General features: G+C 35.8%; 1 protein-coding gene across 1 annotated transcript in view; it reads left to right on the top strand.

Annotated features, from left to right (window-relative positions):
* The window catches only part of LOC6040691 (helicostatins), a 44,982-nt gene that overhangs the window by 1,320 nt on the left and 19,010 nt on the right, over positions 1-24,652 (top strand). The gene's annotated exons all lie outside the window — the stretch shown is intronic.

The following is a 24,652-nucleotide window of genomic DNA, read 5'->3' as shown; positions in this document are numbered from 1 at the left end:
TATTTTTTGATATGTTTTAGAGGACATAAAAAGACAACTTTTCAGAAATTTCCAGGTTGTGCAAAAAATCATTGACCGAGTTATGAATTTTTTAATCAATACTATTTTTTTCAAAAAATCGAAATTTTGGTCACATGTTTGCCCACTTCTGAAAAAAATATTTTTGAAAAGCTGAGAAAATTCTCTATATTTTGCTTCATCGGACTTCATTGATACGACCTTTAGTTGCTGAGATATTGCAATGCAAAGGAAAATTCATGTTTTCTAAGTCTCACCCAAACAGCCCACCATTTTTCAATGTCGATATCTCAGCAACTAATAGTCCGATTTTCAAAGTTAAAATATGAAACATTTGTGAAATTTTCCGATCTTTTCGAAAACAATATTTTCAAAAATTTTAAACCAAGTCTACCATTTTAAAAGGGCGAAATATTGAATGTTTGGCCTTTTTGATGTGTTAGTCTTGATATGAAAATTTTGAAAATATTGTTTTCGAAAAGATCGGAAAATTTCACAAATGTTTCATATAATAACATTGAAAATCGGACCATTAGTTGCTGAGATATTGACGATAGAAAATGGTGGGTTGTTTGGGTGAGACTTAGAAAACATCATTTTTCCTGTTTTTAAACCTTTGCATTGGTCGTATCAACAAAGTCTGATGAAGCAAAATATAGAGAATTTGCTCAGCTTTTCAAAAATATTTTTTTCAAAAGTGGGCAAACATGTGCACTAATTTAAAAAAATGAAAAACTGCGACTATTTTGAAAAAAGTTACATAAAAATGGCTATAACTTGAAAACGGTGCTTTTTATCAAAATTTCACTAAAGTACTTTTTGATTGCAAATTCAATTTTACATCGAAAAATGAAGTTGAAAAATTTTTGCGACCAATATTTCGATTTTTTGAAAAAATTAGTATTGATTAAAAAATTCATAACTCGGTCAATGATTTTTTGCACAACCTGGAAATTTCTGAAAAGTTGTCTTTTTATGTCCTCTAAAACATATCAAAAAATAAAAAAAAATCAAAAATGGTGTTTTTTTTTGCAAAACAAGTTTAAATGATAAAAAGTTAAATAAAAAATCACCAATTTTTTTTTACCGTGTACCATTTTTTTCTAGTGTAGTCCGTATCCATACCTACAACTTTGCCGCAGACACCAAATCGATCAAAAAATTCCTTCAAAAGATACAGATTTTTGAATTTTCATACATCATTTTTGTATGGTCAGCTGCCAAATTTGTATGGAAAATTATATGGACAAACTAATGATGCAAAATAGCTTCTTTGGGCATACCGAAGGCACCAAAAAAGTTTCAGCCGGATTAAAAAATACAAAAAAAATCGAATGACCGAAATCCTAGAGAACTGCTCAACTGTTTCAGTTTTTTAACTGTGGAGGGCGCGAAATTCGTCTAATCTTTATTCTCAGATGTAAAACGTTCATTAAATTTTGAACAACTTTCTCGAAGACACCATATTTTTAGGATTCATCTTTTTCTCCAAGTTTCTGACATTGTGTAACTTTGAAAAAAAAAGTTTAATCATTCTAGCAATTTGCAGACAAAAAATACGCATTGAAGGAATGTAAATCAAATTGATCAGAGCATATTAATAAAACACATTTTGTCGAGTTCGGGATTTTTTATTAACTTGGAAATGTCAGGAAACGTTTTATAATTGCCTGGTCTATAATTGCCACCGAGATTCTCGGAAGATTTCAATCAGTGTTGAATCAATTATTGAAAAAAACATTTGATTTGTTTTGTTAACTTTAACACTATTTAAACATTAATTTAAACTAAAAGATACATCAACGTAAAATCACTATAAATTTACTATTTGCTCGAGAAGACATTCTCATTTGTTCTTGGATGAGGATTCCCATAAAGTTGTTCCGCAACAGGCATTTTCTTAACGGTAGTTTGAGGAAGTTGTACTGATTGTGGAGTCCTGTTTTGTCAGATGATGCAATTAAAAATAATAAAGGTTAGTTTCTGGAAAACTTAACAAATACATAAAAAAAAACCAAACCATCAACATTAACGACCCCCGGGTCTTTTGTGGTCTCTATTGCAAGTTTCTGCTCGAACCTAGGAGTCCGAAGGCTTGAATGGGGAGAGCACCCAAACCTCTTTTTACTCCAAGGAACCTTCCACCCCAGTGTTTGAACTGATGACATTTGGATTGCGAGTCCAACCGCCGCCAGCGATTCCACCGGAGTAGGCTTGGTTTGGTGTGTTGTTTGTACTTATGGCATGGAGACGACTCCTACAACTGGAATGACTTAACGGCCTAACAACCAAGGCTGGGACCGAAATTTTACTTCCTCATCCGATGTAAGGTTGAAGCAGATGGGAACTATCATCTGAGCAAAGAAGAAAAAACACAATAATCATAATTATGTACATATACACCCGAAATCAATTTTTTAGTTCGGCAGAATATTATGCCGAGGTTACTCGACAAAACAATATTCTGCCGAAGTGTCGGAAGAAAATTATATTGCCGAGCCCTCAGTTAAATGAGATTAGAATGCCGAGTCTCGATTTTAGAGTGTGCCGAGTATCTCGGTGCCACAAAAATCTTCCGGCAGAATTAACTGTCAAATAATATTAAAGTACCGAGTTGCTCGGTTGAAATCAAGAGCAGCCATGTTTATTTTTTGGTAAAGTTGTGTCAGGAAAAATGTTACATGCTGAAATTGGAAGTGGTATGTATTTCTGGAGTTTTTTTGAAAAGGTCCAATAAACCAAATTTCCAGTTTTTGCTTTTTGGGTGTTTTTTGATACCCCTGACTCAAGGCGGTTTCAAAAACACCCAAAAAGCAAAAACTGGAAATTTGGTTTATTGGACCTTTTAAAAAAAACTTCAGATTTGTTAGTCAATTTATCTAAAAATTTCAAAATATTTGGCTCATAAATTCCAAAGAATAAAATAAACGTCGCCAGAAACTCCTGCAGTTGATAACTGAACAATAACAACTCAATAGTTCATTTTCTAAAATTTAAACGTTCTTCTTTCCATTGCTTTTCAAATATTACAAATTGGGTGAAAATGGGTTGTTGAAGAATATTTAGACCGAAGCCCGCCTAGAGGCTGTAGTGGGTTAAAATTCGCTATACTTACGCAAGTTCTTAGTTCGTTTTAGAAAATCTGTATCTTGAAAAGGGGTTATCAGATCATCAATCCTTGGCAATGTTGTAAGTTTTGATTACCTTTAAAACCTTTCGGGCAATACATATTTCTTTAAAAAAATGGCATTTTTTTATTTTTGAAATATTTATTCGTGGATGAAAGGTACAAAAGTGAATGAAAGACGAAGTCGACAAAGCTTTGATTTTTATAATCGATTCGGAAGAGTATCGACCATATACTCAGAACACTGATACACTGCTCTGTAGATCAACAACGACAGAATAAATCAAAGTGCCTTATTGAAAAAAAACTACATGATTTCAAACTAGAAACAAATCTTGCCGCTTCAACAATATTTGTAAACTTAATTCAAACTCTATCAATGTCAAACTTGGTTTACGGGCCAGGTTAATACTACACTCAAACCCCGGTGGTTTGACACCAACTGTTATCATGGAGTTTACACACACTACCAAACGTTTGTTTTAATAGTTTGCGTGAGCGCCGTGTAAAAAGTGTCCTGGGAAAAAAATCCCGGGAATTCCCGGGATTTCATGAAAAAAATATTTTCCGTTTCCCGGGAAATTTGTAAATTTCCCGGGAATTCCCGGCATTCAAGCGGAAGTATAAATTTTCTTAAATTTTTGGAACTATTTTTTTTAAAATACTCTAAAAAAATAATAAATGAACAAACTCAACATGATTTTGTTCAATTAAATGTATTGTTTGGTTAAAATAAAATTAATCAGATTATCAGAAATTATGATATCAGAATTTTTTCTGATAATATTAATTTTTGAAGCAACTGGGAATATATCTTGCTTAATGAATATTAAATTGTTACAATTAGGTAAGCTTTTAACAGATTGATGTTATTTCATCAAAACAATATTAACAATATTACCTCCAAATTGAAATTGAGATTTTTTTTGCGTTTTTGTTTACCATGATCAAATGAGATGAAAATCGAATTTGTGCAAAAAGAATTAATTCAATTGGTTGAATACCTAGTGCTAAAGAAATTACAATTTGAAGTAAAAGAATTATGGAGCACTGGTGCATGCAACTACATGTGTTAAAGGGTTAAATGTGAAAAAATAGAAGACTTTTTGTGGATTTATGTTAATTTATCGTATAATTTAAATCATGTTGCATAATAATACAAAATACTTTCTATTGTTTGTTCTCAAAAAATGCAAAAATATATTCAAAGCTTGCCTCAAATATTTGAAAACATTGGGTTGTTTGGAGTAAAACCAACACTAAAAAGCCTTACCATTTGTTCAAGAGCTGAAATCAGTAGTTGCCATGAAAAGCATAATTTCTGTATGTTGATGTCCTATTCAATTTTGTTGCATAATAATAATTAAAACCAAGATCATCACAATTTTCAATAAATTTAAAATTTCCCGGGATTTCCCGGGAAATTGCTTGAAAATTTCCCGTTTTCCGGGAAATGTGTAACCCCGGGAAATTTGACGCTCTAGTACAAACTAAAAAAGTGTCAAGCGAAAAAGTCACCAACCAGTGTATAAAAAAAAATGTAAAAAAATGAAAAGGTTGAGAACCGCTGATGTAGAGGAAAAATATTGCTTATTCTGTGAATCCAATCATATTAGAAAAACATATTAACTTTTGGATGAACTTCATTAACGCCAAATTATTTTTTTTGTTGGTAATCAATAGATGTTTCTGAAAGGAGACATAAAGTAAGGCTTTCACGAGTTTTCAGAAAATTATTTCTATTTGATAAAAAAATAATCCATTTTATTTTTTTTTTAATTCCCTTGAAAAAAAATATTTGCTCATTATATTGTGATATATATATTTTAGCTTCTTGGCTGGGCAGGGCAAAAATAACACTACAAAGCACCTGAGCACAAACCAAAAAAATAAACAAAATAAATATCACAATTTTCTAAATCTTTAAAATAACCTCAAAACCAAAGTAAAACATGCATGTTAACCAATGAAAAAGCTTTTCTTTAACAAATTTTTAATGAAGATATCTTTGAAAATGAAATTATGTTGGTGTTATTATAGAAGACGATTTCCAGTTTGAACGAGAAATACGCAGTGATTTATTCTTATTTTTGAACATTTTTGAAATGTGGATATTTTCTCTCTAAGCAAATTAGTTTATACAGCAATTCTCCAAAAAAAACTGCGTAATTAAAAAAAGTGGGCCCAAAATTTGAGTGGCGGTTCCTTAGCAGACTTAATAATACCCGTATTTTTTTTGTTCGGCCATTGACTAACGTCGGGTTAGGGTGATCCAAAAAAAAATCGAACATTTTTGCAAATTTTTCAAAAACCTTAAAACATTGCGCCATTTTAACAACGCAAATATATGGTGTTTTGCTACACTTTTAGGGAAGAATAATTTCAAAAAATCTGGTCTTATATTTGAAAAGGTCCTATGAAAACATGAAATGCTGAGACCTCCAGGATTCCTATCAATGAGCAGAATTCATCGGGTGGTTTTCAATGCCAATTTGACTTGAATACCGTGATGTTTCAAGATTCAAGCTATTTGTGGCGGCAATCTCAAAAGAAGCTGAAAATTTGGTGAGACCTTTTTTTCTTTTCAACTGTCAAAATACTGTTTCATCAAATCCAACATTCTCACATATCCCTGAAGACAAACTACGCCAATATATCACTTTATACGCGGCATGGTACTACCTCGGTCGTTCACTGTGAGTGTTCGATTGCCGGCACTCTTTTGGAGGTTTGGCTGTGGGTAGTATGCTTATTAATTTTGCGACATCCCTTAGCTTAGTGACGGCTAAACAAGGGCGTCTGTGTGATGTGTCCCTACACCTGTTACTAATTTTCGTTGCTTTGGAGGATTGGTAAATTTCTTTTGAGTACTGGTAGTTGTAACAATAATATTCGTACAAATAAAAACAAATCTACGTATGTAGATATGTTACTGAACATGAGATGAGAAGCTGTTTGATCAAGAGAACACCTGTCAACTGGAACAAACAGCCGGCATTAAAAATGCAACAACTCCACAATAAAGTGGAGCTTCAACAACGCGCTCTTCGGTGGATCACTCCCGATTTTATTTGTTCAATTTGCGGCGCCTTAATGTCTCTCTGCATCCGCTGAAATCTCAATTCCAGCCGCCCAATCCATTTGCTCATTTCTCGGCCCACAATCCGAGCGCGCGCCCTCGAGGAAAAGTTCACGAAAATGGGAAAAACAGCTCCGCAAAAAAATGACCCAAAAGTTGCACGGGCAGCACCGACGGAGTCGGTTTGCTCCGCTACCAATAAAACTGTAATTTATCGGGGATAACTTTCGGAAGTTCATCGTGCTAGTGGGAAAAATTGGTCTTTCTCGATACGATGTTCGGGTTCATGCAACACGTCGGAAAGGAAAAGCCTCGTACAAATAGAATCATTGTGGCACACGGATAATGGCCTCGGGGCAATCGATGGCCACGCCACACCACATCAAACCCCTCCTAAATCAAATCTGATCATTTTTAAATCCTTTTCTCACGCCAACCCATCCTTTTTCCTACCAAAGTGACGACGACGGTCGAAAGTTTGGTGCCGGGAAAACCGCCATGCTGAAAAGCTTGAAAGATATTGAATAAAAGGAAATTATAAAATTTCCTCCTGGCTGCTTGCTGCTCAAAGTCGATTATCTTGAATGAACGAAAAGTGGTGCTAACCGCGAAAAACTGCGAAAGAAAGTCGTTTACGCGCTGATAGTAAATATTTGAGGATACACTTTCGGGGGTAGAGATTAAATCAGAGATGCATGAATTGAATTTGAGAAGAAAAAAAATACTGCAAAACGATTTAAAAGTGTTGCTCTTCTTCTTTGCAGTTTGGAGTTAAAAATTTGACTAATTTCTTGCCTATCTGCACGAGACCTTTTAATGAAAGTTCAACCGGGCAGAAACAAAAAGGACACGTGGGCAGCGCCCCGAAACGAAAAGGTGCCCCGCCTGACGGTCAGCCAGATATCAATCACAATCCCGTGCTTCTTTCCGAGAGCCCCTACTAACAATGAGATTCATGCAAAAATGCCAGAAAACGCACCGCGCATCGAAGGATCGAAACCAGCATGATAAATGAATCTGGGTCTTGTTTTGGGGATTGCGTCGAATGGGGTGAAGTTGTGTTTCGTTTTTCTTCTTATTTTCTAAAGAATTTCTTTGGTCACCATGGATTGCTTTAGAATAATCGTTTCAATTACTTGTTAGGAATTGTTTCATTTGAATGAATAAATAAATACTGTTATTACTCAAATTGCTCAATTAAGATAGCGCGATTTGGTTGCAACCTAAGCCTGGACTGTGTCTCAAATTTGAAACAGTATTTTTGAACTTTTACTGAATTTTAAATTTTTCAAAATTCAAATCAGTCAATGTTAATTGGTTTTTTCTTTATCTTCTAAAAATTTCATCAAGACATTTCATCATTTCGAGCAAGCTACTGACGCATATTTAAGCTGTGCAGTTAATTTCTGTATTTTTGCAAAAAAAACATCAACATTCCACCAAAAAATGTATAAAAAATAGCTTTGTTCTAGAAAGTTGTGTGACATTGACTCAAACTCATTGCAGAAAAAAGAGGAAAAAATTTAAAAATGTTCGGATTGAGTGTTGGATGGTGGGGGAGGCTGATGCAAAAAGATATTAAGGTTTTAAAAAATCCATTTTTAACTGTTACAGTCGACTCTCTGGCTGTCGATCTTCTCGATATCAATAATGCTCCATGTACCAATGAATTCCCCAAGTAACCCAAGCACTAAAAAGCAGCATTAAAACAGCATTATATTGGCATTTAATACCAGCAAATAATGCTTCAAAACATTTAATCAGCACTTTTCCCTTGAGAAATATTTCAAGTGGCGCACAGTGATGCCGATTTAATGCTTCGCCGAAAGCTCGAACAAAAACAAACTGCTTTATCGACGTCAAGGCTGGGAAAAAAAAGAACAGCTGCTCCACTCACACTTGGTGGTGGGCCTCCTTTGTTTTTTTTTCTCCTGTTGCGTTTCATGTGTGAGTGTGACACTTTGATGATATTCTTACATTTTTCTCGTCGATCTTCAGGATGCGCGCCAGCCAACTGATGTATTCGGAATTGAGTGTTTGTTTTGAAAGTTTTAATCGATGTGGTTGATGCATCGAACATTAATTCCATAAACCACGTGGACACTTTAGGGGGGGGGGGGGTGTTATGGCGGTTGTTCAGGATCCATACAAACTGTCCACGACGGGGGGGGGGGGATGAGATTCCCAAAAAATTGTCCACGTGGTTAATGGATGGTCCCAATTAAGACTTGCTTTCTGCTGTTTCGAGTTTCCGTTGTGATTTCGTTGGACGGAAATTATCGATTATCACTCAGCAAATAGGGACGTGGCGTTACATCGTGCTGCCATCTGGTTTTTTTAAGCGCAAGAGTGGAAAAGTGCTGAGTCATCGTCTAAAAATAGACGGCGTCCTATCTCGCCCAGCAAAATGAAGTCGATAAAGTAGTCGGTTTCGATGAGAAAAAGTGGAAAACGTGGTCTAAAAATAGTGACGCCATCCCCCTATTGTGGCCAGCCAGTCAAGTGCAGTACAATTAATTGCGGGTTAAAAGGGACAAGCACTGCCTAACGGCTAACGGGAACTGCTTTTCCGAGGAATGCTTGGTCCACGGTTGGCAAAATTTCACTAAGTGTATCAGACTTCCGGAAAGCAGCTTTTTGCTTGTGAGAAAAGTAATTCAATTTACTAGAGAACCTTTGATAATGTCCTTTGTGCTATGGGAATATGTTTTGAAAAATTTGACTTAATTACAGGCTGCGGTTTTGTACCAAAAAAACAATAATTAAACACTACAACCAGCGGGAATTGAACCCAGTTCACGCAAAAATGAAACTGATGCACACTGGGGGAACTGCGCCTTAGCCCGCACGCTTACTAGAACGGTATGACGGGAGAAGGATTAAAGTCAATAAGAGCGTGCCTGGTTGAAATGTTTCCCGTATCGATGGGTTACTTTGTTGATAAACATCAAATGCTTTGAAGCACATTTTCAAGGTCGTAAATGGTGATTTAATGCCAGTTGTAATGCTGCAAAGTTGTGGTACTTTGAAGCATTCGCAAAGCTTATTTACTACTTCAAAACATTCCAGTGCTGATTTAGTACTTCAATTTAGTGCTTGTGGTTACTTGGGTCTTCAGTCCCTTCAAACTGCATACTTCGATTGTTTTTATTCCTCGATATTGCTTGCGATATCGATAAAAAACTAAATTCTACGTAAAAATCTCTAATAGAATACCTTGATTATTGGTCGCAAAAAATTTTCAACTTTATTTTTCGATGTTAAATCACATTTGCAATCAAAAAGTACTTTAGTGAATTTTTGATAAAGTGCACCGTTTTCAAGTAAAATCCATTTTTAGGTGACTTTTTTGCAAATAGTCCAGTTTTTTATTTTTTAAAATTAGTGCACATGTTTGCCCACCAAATATTTTTGAAAAGCTGAGAAAATTCTCCATATTTTGCTTTTTTAAACTTTGTTGACACGACCCTTAGTTGCTGAGATATTGCCATGCAAAGGTTTAAAAACAGGAAAATTGATGTTTTCCAAGTCTCACCCAAACAACCCACCATTTTCTAATGTCGATATCTCAGCAACTAATGGTCCGATTTACAATGTCAAAATATGAAACATCCGTGAAATTTTCCTATCTTTTCGAAAAAAATATTTTCAAAAACTTAAATCAAGACTTACTTTTCAAAAGAGCCAAACATTCAATATCATATCCTTTTAAAATTTTAGTCTTGATTTAGTTTTAGCCGGATTAAAAAATACAAAAATTACGAGTTATCGTGATTTTATGAAAAAACGTTTTGAAAAAGTTGGTCATTCATGTTACCCGAGCGCGACAGACATGGACGATGAAACATAGAGAAACGCAAATTTTTAAAATTCTAAATGGGAAAATGACGCTTCTGGGTTAATATAGATTCGAAAAGTACTTTAAATTTCTCTTAAAATGACATGTGAGCAAGTCTCTACGAAATCGGCTGATTTCGACCATTTTTATTTTTGTATTTTTTTATTTGGCTGCAGTCCATACAAAAATGGTGCGTAAATATTCAAACAGCTGTAACTTTTGAGTGAATTTTCTGATAAATGTGGTGTCTTCGGCTAAGTTGTAGATATTGATGAGGACTATTGAGAAAAAATAGGTACACGGAAACAAAATTGTAGATTTTTTAATCAACTTTTTTTTTTCACAAAAACTCAGTTTTCCTAAATACGTATTTTTTGATTTTCGAGATTTTTTCATATGTTTTAGGGGACAAAAACCAGCAACTTTTGAGCAATAGAGAAACATCCTCAAAAAATCTGCCGCCGAGTTATGAATTTTTGAAAAAATAGTGATTTTTTGGAAAAAATGAAATTTAATGCAAAAACAAATTTGACATAATTTTTAAATGTAAAATTGAATTTCCAATCGAAAAGTACTTTACAGATTTTTTGATAAAGGGTCCTGTTTTCAAGATATAGCCACCGAAAGTTTGATTTAAGCGAAATATTTGCAGTTTGTCGATTTTTAAAAATAGTGACCATGGACATTCCATTTCCAAAAATTTTTTTTTCGAAAAGTTCAGAAAATTTGCTATAAAGCTGTCTAAAAGATATTGAAGATTGGATAAAATCTAGACTAACATTTCAAAAGGGCGTCATATTTAATGTTTGGCCCTTTTAAAATGTTAGTCTTGATTTAATATTTTTTTCGAAAAGTTGTGAGTTGGTAGAGAATTGTTCTTATAACAATCAAGACGCATTTGCAATCTTTAAGAAAGGTTTTGCAGGTAAGAATTTTGACCATGGACAGTATCGCAAAAACTTTTGCGAAAAAGTCGTCTAAATTAGGAATTATTATTGCAAAACAACTGTAGTGTTGGGTAATGTATAGTAAACTATTTTTTTTAATAAATCGTAAAATCCTTGTCAAACACATAAACTTTGAAAAATAATTGCACAGTTTTCAATGCTATTTTATATTAACTCCAGTTTAGTAAGACATCGTTTAATAACACTTAAGGTGATTTTTATTGTAAAAGTACACAACTTTTTCGTGAAAGAGAAACATACAAAAAACGAAACAATAAACATTTCCCCCCAAATCACGCACGACATCAACCTGACATGATACTCACTGACAACCGACAACAGGTTTGTGATTCCCCCAGCGCGCGTGAGAAACGCTAGGAAACCGACAGGATGTGCTACGCACGCACCGGAAATCCGTCCGTCTGATGATGGTGGCGCGTTCCGACAAAAGTTGTCGTTATATTGGTCCGCCACAACGATGGCCACAAAAACGAAATGGGAGTGAGATGATCTATTGAGATTTGGTGTATTGTTCGGAAAATGAGCTTAAAGGGGGATTAGCTGGCTATGGATGAACTAAGTGTTGCGGTAAGGGTTGTTTGAACTGCTGTTTGGAAAAGTTACCGATAGTCTCAATCAATCGTTCTATTGTCAGTTTGTTTAACTCTGCTAGGGTGGTATCTTTCTTGACTGTGGAAAGCTCAGAGATTCAAACGAAAATTCAATTAAATTGTGGAGCCTTCAACCAGGAACAGGGCAGTTTGATAAATTGAAGAATTGAAGCTTGATTCAAAGGGCGTTCCTCACGTGATCCATCATTTTGGTTCAAGAAGGAAAGGACAACAACCATTCTAGAGGCTGGAAGCGAAACATTCAGAAAACAGGCTTATTTTTGGCACGGAACCTGTATTATTTGGTCTAGTTAAGCAGTTACAGAATCATTTAAGTTATAAACAGAAAAATAAATAGAATGGGATTGTTCTTTCTGCTGGGTAAATAATAAAAAAGTAGATTATTTCACATCAAAACTCTGTGTGGCTTCCTGCCAAAACAGAAACCAATTTTCAGCACCCAAAAACAAAAGAAAATTTCTCACAATCACACAGCTTACCCTCACAGAATGCTGCTGCTGAACACTCAATTCGTCTCCAAAACCAATTGCCAAAACAAGAATCGTAAACTCCGAAAACTGAATCCTTGCAAACCCATTCTTCGAAATTAGATTGCCTGAACAGAGCAAGCAGCTTGCTCTCTGCTCAGGTGCTCGACATTTTATGATTCTGTCTGAGCTGCAAGATTTCCTGCTGCCAGAGTGGAAATGTCGTGTCCAAATGACCTGGCTGCGACAAATCATTATCCTTTGAAGGGTGAGGGGGACCTTGGTGGAAGGAAGTCCGTAATTAGCGTATCAATAAACACGCCAAAAGAAGCCATTTTTGTGAATGGTTACAGCGAACGATAGGCCCCCTTTTCCGCTGCCTGTAGGGTTAATTGGCTGGTTCTAATTTCAATTTGTACGACAAATGCTGTGTGATCTTTTCAGCATCAAAAGAATGGCTGGAGGCATATTTTTGGGTGGAAACGAATTTATTCTTGCTCGGGTTGGACTTGGTTTCTAAAGGAATTGCTTATTTTATATTTGCTAAAAGTTAATCAATCATATCCAATATGCGCAGGCTTGGCCGGCAGTGAAATTATCGGAAAGTACAGTTGGTATCAAAAATTATCATTTGAGCTAAAAATATTAAATTATGTTGAACCAACCAAAAAGCTTCCAAGGAAGACGAAAAGTTTTCAGACTGTCAAAAATAATAAACATTTACCGAAAAAAAGGCGCTGAAAGTTAGACCACGTGGGTCGTGCATGTGTCTACCAGCACGTGCAATTTCCCCAAGTACCGACGCAGAGCTGCTCGATTTCGGCTCAAGCCATTACTCTCGAGTGTCATCCATATACGAATGGAAATATATTTGTCCCCAGCTTCCACTCTCGGAATGCTTTTCCACACGATTTGAACAGATATGTGGTGCAGAAAAAAGGGTGAGCTTTTAACTTTAGGAGTTATGTTTTATGAACTCAAATCAATTAGTTTCGTGAAATTAAAACAATTTTATTTATTTGTTTGTTTTTTTTTCGTATTTAATTAAAAGTGAATATTTAAAAAAATAACAAATATCCAGCAAATTTCTCTCCGTGTGCGTAACATTTAAACAAAACGTTCAAAAAGCCACGCACCAAATTTATGACGGCTTCCCGTTCCCCCCTCCCCTTCATTCCCCACCAAAGAATGTCTTGTTTGTGCAAATAAAATGTACAAACATGAAATGTGATCCCCCTCCACTTGCGTAAACACATTCGTTTATCGTAGAGCAATTTTCGGCAACAGTCAAATTTCTAACCACGTTGCCGCAAATTGGCGCAAGTAAGCTGTGCGAAGTGAGCGCCAATTGAGTATCGCATTTCTTGGGAAATATTTCCCAATTTTCCCACCACACCCGCCTACTTCCATTTGTTGAGGGTTCCGACAGGCTTGGAGATGAACCCGCAAATCCTTCTAATTTGGTCGATTTGATCCATCAGAATACCTTTTCCCAGTTCAACCAGATTTAGCTCGAATCGGAGGGGGGGGGGGGCTCGTTTACAAATTTGCGATTTAAATCTCTATTCAAATCACTTTGTTCGACAAATATTGCCCCCCCCCCTGTCATCGCCCATTGCTGCTTTCGAAAGGCTTTTCATCGAGACTGACTTGATCTTTTCCTGGGACTTTTGCCAAGAGGCTATTTTGGGTAAAAAGGTGCAACAAATCCATATTATAATATATTCAATAATTGAAAATGATGCTACAAAAATAACATGCTAAATAAACGTTTAAGCTTCGGAAAACGTAACTCTAACTCGACGCCGTCGTGCTATCATGTCGTATGTCGCTTTTTGACGTTCCGAGAAAAACGCGTTTTAATGTTTGACGAGAGCACGCAATGTAAACAATAACAAACACGATTTGTTTGGTTGACCATTCTGTTTCGAGGTTTGGTTGAATTTGGTTGCCGGAGTCCCGAGTTGTAATTGAAAATGTTTACGGTAGTCGAGCTCGTACCTGTGTCAAACGCGTTCTGTCCTGGAATCCCTTTGGCCAATTGTCGCATTTACATCAATTTTCAGGATTTGTTAAGATAGCACGACAAGATTGAAACTACTTTCATATGAAAAGTGACAAAAAATTTCGGAGCTTTTTTGGTTTTTATTGAATATCTCAGGATTGAAAACGAATTTTGGGGATCTGTGAAGGTCAAAAGATGATGCATTGTGAGCTGCACAAAATGGCGATCTTAACTCAATTTGGCCCAAAATGCACGTACGACAAGTTAGCACGACGGCGACGAACTGTAATTGTAATTCTAAATTACTCATGAAATCTTGAAATTCATTGTTGGGTTCTCATCGGCATTGACATTTATTGTCTCGCTAAAGAGAGATCGTGTACACTCAACCCCCGGTGGTTGGTCACTTTTTCGTTTGACTCTTTTTTAGTTTGTGCTCCGCTGGTTGGTCAAAGTCAAACTAAAAAGTGACGAACTGTCACTTTTTACACGGCGCTCACGCACACTATCAACACAAACGTTTGGTAGTAAGTGTAAGCTCTGTGTAAAGAGGGTGTCAAACTAAAAAGTGACCCCGTTCGTTTGACAACAGTTGGTGTCAAACCATCGGGGTTTGAGTGTACCTGACCATTTTTTTAATAAACATTAAATTTTAGAATTTAATCAGGAAACTTGAATAGTAGAAACAACTTCGAATCAACTTTGTTGCAATTTCAGAATATTGAATTTTTCACCCTTTCCAAATGTTAATAGTGTTGATTACAAAATTTAAAAAAAAAAATTTAGTGAAAATCTGAAAATTTACATTATAAAATGAGTAAGGCCGTTGCAAATATTTTTGAAGTTTATGTCCCTTGGCTCTGACCAAAGTCGAGGGAAGGGGGGGAAATTACAAGCCTAGGTTTCAACATTTGGATGAAAAAAATGTTTTAAAATGCATTTTACAAGCGTACAGTTGGTTTGCTATCATTAGGCCAGGGGTGGGGGGCGGCATAAACTTTGAAAAATATTGCAACGGCCTAATACTTAAAAAATAAATATTCCGGTTTATATTTGGAATTTTTCTGACTGTTTCGAACCTTTTTTTTAAGAAATGGACACTCAAGCACTGTTATTAAAAACAAAAATATAACTATTTTTTTTAGTGAAAAACAAACTTTTAGGGGGTTTATTTCGTAAACTGTCCACTTTTTACAGTTTCTGTAAAGTATTTTAAATTTGATAATCTTTTTTCAAACATTATTTAAAAAATATAATAAATCTACAGCAAAATTTAGATCCGTTAATTTCTATGGCTTAGAAATTGCGTATTTTTGTCACTAATAAGAATATTTCAAAAGTAAAAAAAAGTGAATTTGAGAAATTGCTTTCTTTTTGTAAAAAAAAATGATTTGAAATTTGGATAGTTATTCGTGTTCTTATATTTTAAAATTGTTCCTGCATTTTTGCCCAACATGCAACCTCTAAAAGATACAGATTTTCGGATATTTAGGTACGTAGGGTAAAGTAGTCAACAATGAGACACGGGGAACAATGGAAAAATGGCTCTCACAAGTCATATTTTCAACCAATCAGGCTCATATTTGGGGAAAAGGTGTATCTACTATATACACGTCTGCCATAATAGTGGCTTTGGTAGTGGAAGCTCCCTTGCAAAGTTATTCATACATGTTTGATTCTGGGGTGTCAAAGTAAACTATGAATTAAAAATGACATTTTCGCTCATAGGCTGCCATTAACACAAAAACTAACATTTCTCCAAATTTCTCTCGTCATTTTACAGGGCATGAGTTGGGCTACAATGTCCTTTTGTTAGGTTTGACCAAAATTTAGAATATACCCAGAATCCGGGACTGTCTCATTGTTCCCCACTCTTTTCCGCCCATGGGTAACAATGAGACACTTTGATTTTTCTTCATTAAACTTTTCAAAATCTATGGAAATCATTCAAAACATCAATTGGAAGTGATTTTTGGCATATTTATTGAGTTTGAACTTCATTTCACCAAAAATATAAAGTTATTTGAAAAAATATATGGATTTTACAAAATTTAAATACTTTTTACTATAAGTTTTGTTAATTGAAATTCCATGTTGACAAATTTGCCTGAAAATGTTAACAACAAGTCACCTGCAGTGGAACAATATAAAAACTTGATGTTTTACTAGAAAAGTATTGATTTTTGTTAAGTGTCTCATTGTTCCCCAGATGTCTCATTGTTCCTGTCAAGTGCGTCTACAATGAGACAGTTGAATAACTCTGGCTATAGACGTCAGATTGTTCTCATGTTTTGGTCAATGTTAGAACAAATTAAAAAAAAAGAAAATGCAACAAAAAGCTCTTTAAAACATGCTAATAAAAAAATACAAAAATCGTTGAAGTTTAAAACCCGAAAGTGTCTCATTGATGACTACCCTACCCTATCAATTTTTGTATCCACAGGGGCCAAAATTGTATGGAGACTTGTATTGAAGAGACAATGACACAAAATAACGAAATTAAGCAACAATACGTTCTGTAAAAAGGTTTGCGTAATTTTAAATTGTTTTTGAATATGGATTTTCTTAGACCGACCCCAATTGTCCCATCGAAGAATTCGAGTGTTGATGAGAAAAAGTTCCAAAGCCTACTACGGTAAGCATCTTGGAATAACCCTCTACAACCTAACCCCGCCTTTAGACGGGCTTCGATCTAAAAAATCGCCAAAAATCAATTTTCCAACCGATTTTTGATCTTTAAAAAGCATTGGAAAGAAGAACTCTTCAAATTTTAGAAAATTTCAGGGTTGGAAGTTAAACTTGTTTTATGTGACTTTGCCAATGTTTTTAAAAATGTCATTTTTTTAGGGGTCAACTTTGGCAGTGTTTTTACTAACATTTCCTATATTTTCAATAAAAAGAAGTATGCAGTAATTTTTGTAGTGTCCCAGACTATGCCTCTACGCATTTTTTTGCAATTTAAATGATGATGGTGCGATTCTATAGCAGAAAATGTGAAAAACATGCAAAAAATTGAAAAAGTGACTGTAAAAACATGAAAAAATTAGATAGGCGAAATGTAATTATATTAGGTGGTAGTGTAGGCCAAATACTACCAAATACAAACATAAACTAAATAAGATAAATGCAAATTAAAATATTAAAAATGAAACAAGAAAAACATAAAACAAGAGAAGTAAAGTTTTTCGTAGAACAAAAGTTGCTCAAAATGACCTCCTGAACACGGGAAAAATAAATATTTTCGAAAAAAAATTTGGGCAGTAGAGGGATAAACTCTGCAAGAGATTGTACCGTTTGTCACCTTGTCTCCAAAAATGCCTTGGCCTGCCACTGCAGGCTAGAACTGGATCACAGAAATGGCACAACATGGATGGCATCACAGCCGATTCTAGGTGACTGGCATGAATCAAACTCGGGTAACATCTGGAATGGGATAGAAAGGCGATTGGGGACGGAATACGATTACGCGTGTTTTTGAATGTTGATAACCGCATCATATTTTGTTTTTGCGGGAGTGGATTGGTGACAGATTCGATTTATTTGAGGGGGTAGAGATTATCTTTCAAAGAAAACGAGGAAATGAGACATTTCAACAGTATTACATTTGAAGCAAATCAATTAAATGTCAACTTTGGAGCTTGTTTGACTAATAATGTCGGACTTGAACCAGACTTGAACTTGAACCATTTAACCAGAGTTCCAACTGTCATCGACCTCTAATAACCCTCTATTTTAACGAGCATATTGACCATCATTACTGCCCTCCGAAGTGACAATTTCCAGATTGGGCCAACACCAACCTTCCGAACACAAGGACACAATTACCAACCCATCGGACAATGCCGTCGGATGCTGTAAATCCATGCCATGCGGGTTAGGGGTGCACTATTCGACTTAAATGTTTGATACATTTTTGTATTAAACAGTTGACTAGTTATTGTTAAAACTGCTAAAATTGATGACACATTTTGACATTCAAATGAATTCGAATTTCAGTCAATGCACTTTCTTTTCTAAGACATACCCTAACATTAAAGCTAGTCTCAAACTGCTTGTCTAGTTGATAATTTTACGCACGCTATCGACAGGGTCGTGATTTGGAAGCTGATTCACAGCAAATCCGTATGCGTGCAGCAATATTGGCACATTGTGTTTATACTACGATTTAATTAAGTGCTCGCTTGATTACTATTGTTCTTTTCCCCTCCCCCTTTGATTCGATTCCCCGCTTCGACTGCCGGAAATGTCAGCGTACGCGCATAAAACGTCCTAATAAGGATTTAGTATGACTGGCGTAACGAAGATTACTGGAGCGATTAGAGGTGGGAGGTTAGGATTATGAATTTGCCAAAGAAGAGGCTTCTCAGTTATGATGATCCAATTCTCAAGTATTGGAGGGAGGCACATGACCTAATTAATGTATTTCTACTCAATTATTGTGTCATTGGCAAAAAAGCTCATCAAGTTTAGTTCAGGTTTGATAGAAAACACTAAACCGCAGATGTTAAAAAACACAAATATTGATTGTTCGGTGATGCTCGTAGAACTCACGTAAGCATTTTCATGTTTATTGTTGCCACAATCGCACCGTCGTCAGCAATGGAATACTACTCATTGTAAATCAACAATTCAACCTTTCATTCATTCATCCACTGACTACCGGTAGTTGGAGATTGATTTATTCGATTCTGCTGATACAGTCTCTACCTACGCTGATGTCGTCATTCATCAGACTTGTTTGCTCCATAACTTTCACGACAAGAGATAGCTAAAATCAGGGTGCTTAAAAATGTATTCAAAATTTCTTTTTTTAAATAGTTATTTTTTAATATTTTTAAATGAATAGGAAAATATGTAATTGAATGGTTTCAAAAATTGCCCGTTCTCTCCTAAAGCCACAAACCATTCAGCGGTCGATGTTCCTGATTGAAATCGTGTCGAAAAGACGAACGGCACCTGCTAGGATGTGCTTTTTTCTTTACCTGCACCAAATCGATGTCGTGTCCAGGAATAGAGTTCATATTTGCAGTTATGATCTAGTTGGCCGATTGTACACCTGTGTACACGTGGTTTGATTTTTTTAAGGTTAGGGTTTTGTTTGCAGTTCGAAACTTAAAATTTAATATTCATTTTTTTTGATTTTACTTACAGTTAATGATTTCCAAAATGATCTTGATGGTTTATGTATCCTCTGTTTATATGCTTTCTTTAAAAATAGGAAACTGCTTTTCAAAAACATCTTTACGATCTGATAATCCTTAACTGCTGTTTCCTTTGCTTTCCATATTAAAAGCACATTTCTCCAGTGTCGACCAACTTTATTCATATTTCCAACCCAAAGCTCACCCCCTCTTATAGTCCTGTAACCCCAATCAAACCGCGAGCACATCTCTTCGAAAGCTGCATTATCACTGATGCATCTCCTCCCCCCCCCCCCCCCCACCTGATATGCGTGGGAAGCCAAGCAAAAATGCAATAAAAATGCAAAACTTTTATTTTTTTGCGGGAAAACCGCCATTTGTTGACACACACCAGTTGTTCTTGGGCCATAAAAATCGCTTCCTGTAAGTAGCTCAGACACGAGACACATACACAGTTTGACGCTCGATTTAATCCTTCTTAAGGGATAGGGTGACCTGTTTTTCTTTTCAATGATAAGAATAGAGGATTTAACAAAAAAAATCAGGATTTTAACATGTGTTGTGTTTTATTTATGATTTTTTGTTTACTTTCTTTGTATTTTTTTTCTCATAACGTTTCGAAAACTATTATTTTCTAATGCAACGTAATTAAATTTCAAGTCACCCTTGAAAATATTTCCGCGGAAATGCCACCAGAAAACGGAAGCTAGCCAGGATAGTAATAATAAAAGCATGTGCATCATGTTTCCTCCTATTGCCTGTCGTGCAGAAGTACGCTCCCAGCATAGATATAGACGGCCAGCTCCAGATAGTGCAAAAGATCAACAACAGCTTTTGCTCAACTGAAAAAATAGCAACAACAGCAACATGGTGACATCGCATTATGCTTAAAGATGGCGATAATAGGATGGTTGGTTTGGTTGAGAAAGAAAAATTGGCAGCTGTAAGTGGGGTAGTTAAAGTGGCATTATGGAAAAATATGGTGTTTTGTTAAGGTGAAGCCGCAATTTTCGGTGAAAATTGATCATTACTTTAAAATATTTTGAATTAAATTCAATTTAACGAATTGCAGCATCCAAAGGAATCAGCATGTGCCGGGTGTTGAGTTCTTCAAGCCACTGAAAGAATTTTCGATCTAAATCAAAAGCGTTTAAAAATTTACATAATTTTGTGGTACAATCATTGACGTCCTAGTTGGCAATCATTAATTAATGGTGATTTCTATAAATTTACAAGGAATGGGATAATTGTTACCAAAAGAAATCAGCATGTGTAGGGCACTATTCTAAACAACTTGTTGAAGGAATTTTGTCAAAATATTGAAAGAGACTCAAAATTTATATCTTTGAACGAAAAATCGTGACAATGATGGAAGTCTTCACGTTAAATTGAATTAACGTTTCCTCAAACAGAAAATCTGGAAAAGGGGAAAAGGGTGATAAATCATTGTCGGTTATTCGAATTTGATTGCAAACATATGGTTTCTTCTGTTTGTTAATTGATGACCACAAACAAAAATCCGATGGATTACTTTACCTCAGGACCATTTTTATGTAACATATAATAATAAAAAAAGAACAAAATAGCCTTTTTGCAAACAGTAAAAAAACAAAAATATTTCAATTTTAACGTTGATGAATCAATTCAAACCGAGATATAATCTGTCTCTAAGACACATAATTTTTATTTCTGTAAAAAACGTTACTTAATCCACCCTTAGGTGGTTGTTGCCTTTCTCACATTTAGAGGGTAATGCTATCCAAAATAGATACACAAGGGCGGACCTTTCAGTGTTCTATCAACTTGATTATTCATACCATCAGATTGGGTAGTCAGATCTTCATAATTCAGGGCACTTATGTGCTTATAACTTTTGATAGGGTTGTCAGATCTTCAATCTTTTGAACTCGTTGGAAAGGTCTTTTGATCACCTATCCATCGACAGGTCGCATGATAGATCCGGATAACGTTTTCATCGAAATATATGAGATTCGGTCTCTAAAAAGTTTATAAATAACACTTAAGTGTGCATAACTTTTGAAGGGTTGTCAGATCTTCAATCTTTTGAACTCGTTGAAAAGGTCACCTATCCATCGACAGGTCGCATGATAGATCCGGACAACGTTTTCATCGAAATATATGAGATCCGGTCTCTAAAAAGTTCATAAATACACTTAAGTGAGCATAACTTTTGATAGGGTTGTCAGATCTTCAATCTTTTGAACTCGTTGGAAAGGTCTTTTGAATACCTTTCTAAAAATGTATAGCATGACAGGGTTTCTTACAAAAACCACCCTTTTTACAATCTTCCGGACTTTTGTTAGAATCGGTTTTTTTAGCATAACTTTTGAAGTACTTTACTAAACTTCATAATTTTCAATAGCGACTTAAGGGACCAAAAGACGGATCGAATGAGACCAATACCAAATCGGTCCAAATCGGTTCAGCCAGTGCCGAGATAATCCAGTGCATTTTTTTTTTGATCAACATCCCACCACACACACAGACATTTGCTCAGAATGTGATTCTGAGTCGATAAGTATACATGGAGGTGGGTCTAGGAGGTCAAATTAAGAATTTCGTTTTTCGAGTGATTTTATAGCCTTTCCTCAGTAAAGTGAGGAAGGCAAAAAGAAGTCAACATTTTTTTATATCGAAACAGCTTTTAGAAAAACAACAAAATATTGCATTACTAACCCTCTACTGCCCAAATTTTTTTTTCGAATTTTTTATTTTTCTCGTGTTCAGGAGGTCATTTTGAGCAATTTTTGTTCTACGAAAAACTTTACTTGTCTTGTTTTATGTTTTTCTTGTTTAATTTTTAGTTTTTTAATTTGCATTTATCCTGTTTAGTTTATGTTTGTTTTTGGTATTGTTTGGCCTATTCTACCACCTCCTATCATTTCATTTTGCCTATCTAATTTTTTCATGTTTTTACAGTCACTTATTCAATTTTTGCTTGTTTTTCTGCTATAAAATGGCACCATTATCATTTAAATTGTTTAAAAATGCGTAGAGGCATAGCCGGAGCGTTTGGTACGGTATGTCCACGCATCCTTCCTCCCCTGTAGATTCTGCGAAATGTGATCCGTTCACAGAATCCTCTCTGCGGTTAATGCAACGCAGTAGGCCTGGCCGCTTTTATGAGTGTAATACGTTTCGGGGTTGCTCGAATGTACTACAATCATTAATATTGACAAGAAAGAACATGGGGTGTTATCTAATCACATGTTCTTCCAGGATGCTTTCTCCGGACTGGCTGCGCTTGTGTTTGATTAGATTAGATTAGATTAGATTAAAAATGCGTAGAGGCATAGTCTGGGACACTAGAAAAATTACTGCATACTTCTTTTTACTTGAAATATAGGAAGTGTTAGTTAAAAACACAGCCAAAGTTGACCCCTAAAAAAATGAAATTTTTAAAAACATTGGCAAAGTCACATAAAACAAGTAAAACTTCCAACCCATAAATTTTCTAAAATTTTAAGAGTTCTTCTTTCCAATACTTTTTAAAGATCAAAAATTGGTTGAAAAATTGATTTTTGGCGATTTTTTAAATCGAAGCCCGTCTAAAGGTGGGGTTGGGTTGTAGAGGGTTAAGTGAAACATCGATCATCGCATGTCCTACAGCGATGGTCTCGCCCGTGTGGTTCACTCGACTCACAATCCAAAGGTTGCTGGTTCGAATCTCGCGGTGGGCGCTCTAAAATTCAAAGTGTAAATATGGGTACACTCAACCCTCGGTGGTTGGTCACTTTTTCGTTTGACACTTTTTTAGTTTGTACCCCGTTGGTTGGTCATAGTCAAATTAAAAAGTGACGAACTGTGTAAAAGGGGCGTCAAACTAAAAAGTGACCCCGTTCGTTTGACAACAGTTTTTGTCAAACCATCGGGGTTTGAGTGTATCCGGCGCCGTCGCTCCGTGCCGTACTCAAACACTTAGGAACCCAGGGTGGTGAAGTCCTTGTAGTTAAAAGGAAGACACTAGTGGTTGGACTTCGTTTTTTTTTTCGTTTCGTTCATTGCCCATGATTTAAACCAACTTTTAAAAAAATTGTTAATAAAGCAAAAGTGTGCATTTGTGCAACTATGTAACGAAGAGTTGCGGACTTCAGGGTAAATCAGCGATAAATTTACAAAAAATCAACTAAAATTATATAAATTATGGTATCATCATCTGGGGTGGATCAGGACTACAGTCTGAGTGGGGACTTCTGAGTAAGCAGTTTTGAAGCAATTGAGCTTCAAATTAGAAAATTGATGCAATATTATAGTTGATCTGCATCTGTTCATACCGAAATTAATCAAAATATCAAAAAAATAGTGCAATAACCTGGCTAAAACAGCTATCCCAATTCGTGTAATGTGTCCTGATTCGACCATATGAAGTAAATCATAAAATTATGAAATTTGTTGAACTCTTTATTTTGTAGAAACGAAATCGCAATTCTTCGCCCACACGAAAATCTCCTATCCCAACTGCCTCTGGTCACCATTCGGATAAGGCAGATTTGCCTGAACAAATTCCGTTCGAACACGGAATTCCTCTGATATAGCGCGGGGAGGAAAGCCACCGTTCCTTGGGCTATAGACAAACACAAGACGATGACATCTCCTCGCGCTGCTCCATCTATCATCTTGACGAGGAGAAGAACGTCGGCCCGCGTCGTGTGTGTGTGTGTGCTAATCCTGCCAGAATCAACCGACACGTGAATGTGACTGAGTGAGATAGAGGCGACTCTCTCTGGTTTGTGGTGAAAATCAGGCCAGTAGAGGGAGCACTTGGGGCGACACTGCTGACGATAAAATAGCAGCGACATTAAGAAGCCAAAAGGCAAATATCAAAGTGAAATACTTGTGAGAGTTTGGTGCTTTACCATGGACTGCTCTAAGGTAAACACGTGTGGATGCCACTTTCGATTTGAAATTGACACTTTAAACTTTTGCGGTAATTTATTCGTGCTTTAAGCGGATCAAGCCGCGATGTCTACTTTCTTCTGCATAACCTTTAAATAGATTTTAAGAACCCTTCAAAAAAAAATCTCATATCCATTTGTTCTGACAAACATGATGACAATCACTCAAGAATGTCTCCCACTTCTGAGAGATATCTATTTTTCTGCTCATTCACACCCACATACAAACACACACTGCTATCGCTACCGGAAACCCAGTTCGGAGGACATTCTTATGTTTGGCAAACGTAATAAAATATGCGGGCAGACGTGACAATTAGGTTATCAATTTCGTGTCACCTCAGGGCAACGAGGATGGCGTGTATTCATAGCACGTGTGAATCTATTTAACTTCTTTTCTTTTTGTTTGCGTGAAAACTGAAAAGGTAAACCACACGAACCGTAGAATGGGGTAGACGTTTGGTGAAAAAATGGCTTCTTTG

This window comes from Culex quinquefasciatus, chromosome 1 (assembly GCF_015732765.1).
Source record: "Culex quinquefasciatus strain JHB chromosome 1, VPISU_Cqui_1.0_pri_paternal, whole genome shotgun sequence".
NCBI classification, from domain to species: Eukaryota; Metazoa; Arthropoda; class Insecta; order Diptera; family Culicidae; genus Culex; species Culex quinquefasciatus.
Note: the sequence above shows the minus strand (reverse complement) of the source record. Positions and strands in the feature narration are given on the sequence as shown.